This window comes from Fukomys damarensis, unplaced genomic scaffold, assembly GCF_012274545.1.
Source record: "Fukomys damarensis isolate Sample0158 unplaced genomic scaffold, DMR_v1.0_HiC HiC_scaffold_38, whole genome shotgun sequence".
Classification (NCBI taxonomy): Eukaryota; Metazoa; Chordata; class Mammalia; order Rodentia; family Bathyergidae; genus Fukomys; species Fukomys damarensis.
In genome coordinates this window covers 8,880,934-8,887,747 of record NW_022900950.1, presented here as the reverse complement: position 1 = coordinate 8,887,747, position 6,814 = coordinate 8,880,934, and positions in this window count along the sequence as shown.

The window sequence follows — 6,814 nt, the reverse complement described above, 5'->3', positions numbered from 1 at the left end:
GCCAAAACCCTGTCTTCTTTCATAGTTGAGGAAAATTTCTCAAACTTTCTAATTCAATGGCTCTATTCCTACACTCAGTTTATCCTCTTTACTCTCATTTTCTGGGACAGTACCTCATATCTTCCCCTCATTTACACCTTTGCTTTGGCCTCATAATGTAACTATAGTGAAAAAATTAAAGTAGCTAGTCATTACTTTTTCTCTAAATCACCCTATTACAGAATAGCAAGATACTCACTTTGACTCTCCTGTGTTTACAGAGTAACAAATGTATATCATTTTCCAATCACATATTGAATATCTTAATGTTTTCTTACATAATCACTTAATGTTTGTACAGTAGGGGATGGTTATTTGAGTTGTGGCAATGAATAATGCAATGGCCAGGGCATTTAAAATATGTGATGTGGAAAGTCATTGCCAAGACAGAAAGGCTATTGTATGTCAAAGCATATAGACTTTTTTTTTCAAGTAAAAAAAGACAAGTCGAAAGTGGCAGCTTTATGCTTGTTTTGATATAACACAAGTTCCCCAAAGTATGTTGAATTGTCCTTAAAAATGTCTCTATGATTCATATTCTTCCCCAAGATAGAGGACTTGTGCAGTTGCTTTGGATATAAAATGCGTTTTATTTTATTTTTTCTCATTGAGTTTATTGGTACTGTTTAGGTATACAGTACAGTTGCATTCATCATTGGGATCTTATACCTTTATTTTATAACTGATTATATTATAAAGAAATGAATGGCATTTAAAAATAATACAGAAAAGTCCCAACAAATGCTAATAATAATGCTTAGTTATGTTCTTCCCAGGAGCACAGAAGATTTCTATCTCATTTTCATGGGTAGCCATTTCTTTTTATGCCAGTGTTCTATAAGTTAGATTTTAATGACTATGATGCATATTTTACATTTTTAGCACTGACACAGCTATTATTTTTAACTCACTTGTAAGCTTATATATTATAAAAAGTGTTTAAATTGAAAACTACAAATATCACTCATATATTTTAATTGACCAAAAAAATTTTTTTCTGTCTGTGCACACGCGTTAAGTTTATTGGTAATCTGAAGTGTCCTTTTCATGTAAAATCTATCAATGTGTATTTTTCCCAAAATTGTCAGTTTATAAAATGTTATCTAAAGTATTGAAAGCCTTAGGAATGTAAAGATCAAACCGTTGAGTTGTTTGTACTCTGACTTTAAACTGATCCAGCAGCATATGACAGAGCTATTTCTGTTGAGAGTAATATTGAACAAACTTTAGTAGAGGAAAGAAAAAAAATCAAAGACTAAATCCTCATTCTACTCTCCACAATGTGCTAGAGCCACCTGACATCTTCCCAATGTTCATACAGCCCTGCCTTGTGGGATCATTCCATCTGTATCCTCTAGGGTTAGCACAACTTTGATGCTGACTGGTAAGTGCTTGTTAAATCTTTAGAATGACATCACTGCTTATTCATCAGATGAAGAACAAGACGAAAATAAATCAGATTACTCTATGTAGTTTTAATATTACAACTAAATTCAACATTCTCTCTTTGCTCCAGAAAAGCTCATCAATTATTTCATATTTTCTACTTTCCTTTTGAAATATGCATCATGTATAGTACTTCTAATGATTGGACAACATTACAAAATCTGGAAACAGAAATAGTCAGATAATTCTACAATTATGGTGCAGAATGAGGAGAGCCTTTTCTCTTATTCCTCTCAGTTCATGAGGAGAAGCCGCCAAATGCAAAGGAGATCAGAGATTAAAAAATCATCCCCAAGGACGTATGATGGGACTGATACAAGTGGAATAGAAGAAGACTTAGTCCTCCGACCTGGGGAAATCCTCAGATGGTGGATTGGAGCAGCAGCTGTGTCTTGCAGATGGTAGAAGCTTCTTCAGGCTTCAGTTTGAACCACAATCAAGGGATCAAGCTGGGACAGAAACCCACTCATATCATATCATTTTGTAGAGGTCATGGGTTTCATTATGCAGGTAATTATTCTATTATTAATTAGACCAGTTTCGAAAGACAATACTTAAATGGTTTAGCCGCTCAGGCAATGTCACTGCCTACCTCCATATGGTTATGAGTGTCTGCACTCCACTTCTGTGTTGTTGTTGAATGCTATTACGATCATTCACTTGTTACTGAGCGTGCATGAGTATTTCGCTAGTGTGCCTCTCAAAATGTTACCCATATCTTCAACGTGAAATTTTTTCTCTATACTTTTAGTTTTTGTTTTGCTGCTGTGATGTGATTCATTTCAAGAATTTATTGATCATTCAGGTCTCTTTTGCTGTCTATAGTGTTGGCATATCTCATGCTTATTTTTCCATTAGGTTTTACCAATTTATTTTTAGAAGTTATTTTTCTTTATTAGTAATATATTCTGTTTTGTTCTTTTTGTGTTTTTATCTTTGTTCTTGAGTCAGGGTCTCATTATATCCCAAGGGTAACCTCGAACTTGTGCCACTCCTGTCCCAATATCCCAAGCGGTGGGGTTACAGGGAAGTGTCACTATGCCCAGCCACTTCAAGGTTAATATGTTTTTAAAGATGCTTCCTTGTAATTTGTTTGAAATTTTACGTATAATGAAATATTTTTATACAATGAATTCTCGGGTTCCTTTTTTGTTGTTGTTTTTTTTTGGGGGCTACTGGGGATTGAACTCAGGTCCTCACTTGCCAGGCAGGTGATGAATCCTAAATTAAACATGTATACAATAAAAGCAGACTTGTATACTATAAAATTTTATTATATTTTATTTATGCATAAGAATAACTTAAAATTTCTAACAGTGTATTGAGTAATTATTCATCATCTGCTTCAGTTGTATAGTAATGGGATTTTGGGCTCTCTCTTTTCCTTTATTGATCTATTTTCTGTTAGTACAGCAGTACTATATTCTCTTTTTATTATAATTTTCACCTTATTACTACTAAAATAATTTTCTCTTTTATTCTCCAAGTACTTCCAGTTTTTGAAAATGTGCATCCTTTTCAGTTGCTTTAATAAAAAATTATATATATTGGTCTTTCAAGTGCTACATAAATTATCATATTTAATTTAATTGTCTATTTTATGAGTAATTATACTTTTGGAGTTGAGTAGTTATGTTTAAAGTATGGAAAATTGTTCACACATGAACATATCATTGCTTTAAATTATTTAGATTTTAGTCACTGTCTTTCATTAAACATTTACAAGTTTCTTCATTTCCATAAAGGCTTCTTATGTATAATACTTGTGTGCTTGGGGGAAAATACTGTAAATGATCTGAAAATATATATTTTCAGAAAAATAATATGCTGCAGTTTTGAAAGGGGATTGCTATTTGATATCATTTGATATTCAGTTAATATCATCTATTCATTTTTTATTTTTTGAACCTTGATGGTAATTTACCAATTTACTGAATCTTGATCCTAATAATTTATCTGTATATTCTTCCTGAGTTCTCTGTATAAAAATAATTTCTTTTATGATACATTTTAGGTATACAATATGCTCACATACACTATTGAGTTTGTGCCTTTACATATTCTATCTTGGAACTTATTTTATTCCCCATTCCCCTGCCTTCCATTGAACTCCTCCACCCCTTCCTATTTATAAAGACGTTGTTTCCATTTTTTCCTTCTCATATGTATTCCTTTTCCTTCTTTTCTTTACCCTACCCTGCCTACTTCTCAAAATACCAAATAGTTTCTCTGGTGTGAGAAACTGAAATAAGGATCAAAATGTATATAGATAATGTGAAATAGGAAGAAAAGATCCCAAATCATTTATTTTAAAACAAAAATTTCTTCATTTCTTCATTCCAATGTTCACATTTTTCACATTTTGCTCTTCAGTGCTGAATGTCTTTACTGATAGTAGACCATGTAATCTGCTTTCTTTTTTTGAAATAAACTCCCATAATAACTGAATAGCCATTGTATATTTTCCTATGTTTGTGCTACCAAATCTTTTATCAGTTTAAAAAGTGTCATTCTAATTTAGTTGACTAAGGTTTTAAAACTTTTTAACCAATTTTGCCTTTCCACTACCAGAAATCTTTTATGTACGTCTTGCTTGAGTAGTCACTTCTTTTATTAATTCTGAGTGCACGCACACATAAACAAACTTACATTTGCTTCACTTTTGTTGTGCACAGGTTTATAGGTAAGGCTGAAAGGTCTTTCTCCGATAACCTGATTATTGTTTTATAACAAAGTATATTTCTCAAGTAAATATGAGAAAGCAGAATCTTTCCAAACTTCCCTTTGTTATGTTCCATAGAATGAACAGTATGTTTATTGTCAGAATTATCGAGTCTATAAATATTTGCTAGAAAGCACACATAAAACACTGAATCATAAACATTTTAGACAGATTTTTAGTATGTGACCAAATTTCATAATGCTTAGACATTGTTATAATTGAATTTTTTCTTAAAGATATAAACACAAATACAGATATGGAAAGGTTAAAATGTATTTCAGTTTTATCTACTTTAAAACACTTGTCTGTGATGTTTTCTGTCATCTTTTCACACACCATCAAGGAAATGTAGAATGTATAAAACCTGCTTTAAAGAATGATTGAGATGTAATTTATGGCCGATGACATACACTTACTCTTAATCTGTGTAAGACTAAAAATGGTGGGCTGTGTGTAATTAGAGTAGAGAGGATTCTATACACAGTGTATTCCCAGATAAAGGTGGTTAATCCTGTAATTCAAAACATTTTTTTAATTTTATTGAGTTTATTGGTACATTTTAGGGATACAGTACAGTTACATTCATTGTTGGGATCTTGTACCTCTACATGACAAGTCTTGATTCTCATTTTTTCCCCTTACCTCTGCCCTCCCTTCACCCCCTCCTCCCCTCCCCATCTACAAACACTTTATTTTCATCTTTTCATTCTCTCACATTTTTTAACATTACTATATTCTTACTACTAATATGATGATAGTACTTAGTACTAATATGATTATAATTTTTATTTATGCTAATTCTGTGAAGTGCTTTTAATTACTCATACTTTATGTAATATTTAGGACTACAATTTTAATATAAAATTCCTTAGCAATTCTATTCCACCATATGAAGTTTGATGGTATGTTTCTTTTTTTATTCTCTAAGTTTATTGGTACATTTTAGGTGTACATTATGATCACATTCATCATAGGAAATGTGAATCTATAGCTTGGGTCCATTCTCCCCCACCCTTTCTTTTTACAAAAATCTTTGTTTCCATTATTTCCTTCTTTTCTCATATTGTTTTTCTTTTCTTTCTTTCCTTTCCCTCACCCCACCTCCCTAATTCCCCATCCTCCTTGGACATTTTCCTCCTATTTTACATTATCTATTATACTTTTTTTGTTTGTTTGTTTTTTTCTTACCAGGGATCGAATTCTGGTCCTTGTGCTTGAGAGGCAGGTAGTGGAACCACTGAGCTGAATCCCCAGCCTGTGTTATACATTTTGGTCCTCTTTTACACTTACAGTTTCTCACACCAGAGAAACTATTTGGTATTTACACATGTGTTTCTTTATATATTTTGTAATATTAAATGTTGGGACATGTTGGGTAACAGTTTATGTTTTTGTTGTTGTTGTTGAGAGCATGTGTATATTGTCAGGTGATTTTCTTTCACTAACCAGGAATCCTAGGAAGTTAAAAAAACTGACCCACTTTCTTTCAACTTCTCAGTTTATGTTTTCCTATTTTTGTTAATTAATGCAATTCAAAGACAAAAATCTATGAACACAAAGAGGACCAAACATTGATCTGAAGTTATTTTTCCCAAGCCAGAGCCAATTCTGAAATTCACATTAGGTATACTTTTACCTGTGTACCCTTTCCTGACAGTATTTCTTCAAGGGACATTCAGTGAGTAGTAGTCATGTTTCTACTCCCTCTTTTTTCCTATAAGGTGTCAAAAATTTATGTATCTTATATGCTTTAAAACTTAGGGCAAGCTTAAAACTTGCTATCACTTAATCGAATCATGGCAGACAAAAACTTTAGGTTCTTTGTACTTTAACCATTCTCTCTCTCTCTCTCTCTCTCTCTCTCTCTCTCTCTCTCTCTCTGTGTGTGTGTATTTTGCAGTCCTGGAATCCAAACCCAGTGCCTACCATATAGTACTAGGCAAATGCTCAACAATTGAGCTCCACATCCAACCTCCCATTCTAGCTTTTGTCTATTTCTTTATATGCTTTGAGAATTTTGCTTTTAACCATTTATTTTATTGGTACATTTAGGGATACAGTACAGTTACATTCATTGTTGGGATCATGTACCTTTACATGGCAAGTCTTGATTCTCATTTTTTTCCCCTTACCTCTGCCCTCCCTTCACCCCCTCCTCCCCTCCCCATCTACAAACACTTTATTTCCATCTTTTCATTCTCTCACGTTTTTTTCTTTTCCCTATTACCCTTCCCCTACCCATCCCACCTTCCCTACACCTTTAGCTCCTTTCTTCCCATTTCTAAATGTCAGTAATCTTATTAGGATCTTATGTAGTATTGCAGATTATTCACACCAGGGAAACTATTCGGTATTTAATTGAAATGATATTTGGTATATTTTGTGCAACAAATTTTATTTTATTTTATTTATTTATTTTTGCTAATGGGGATCAAACTCTTGCTCTTTCAAAGCAGGTGTGGCACCACTAAGCTAATCCCTGGCCCAAATTTAGACATTTTAAGTGGGATTTTTTTCTTTTCAAAACCATATATTTACTATTCCTAACCAAAGAAACACCGTATGATTTAGATTAGCTTACAGTTTTTTTTTTTTTTTTTTTTTTTT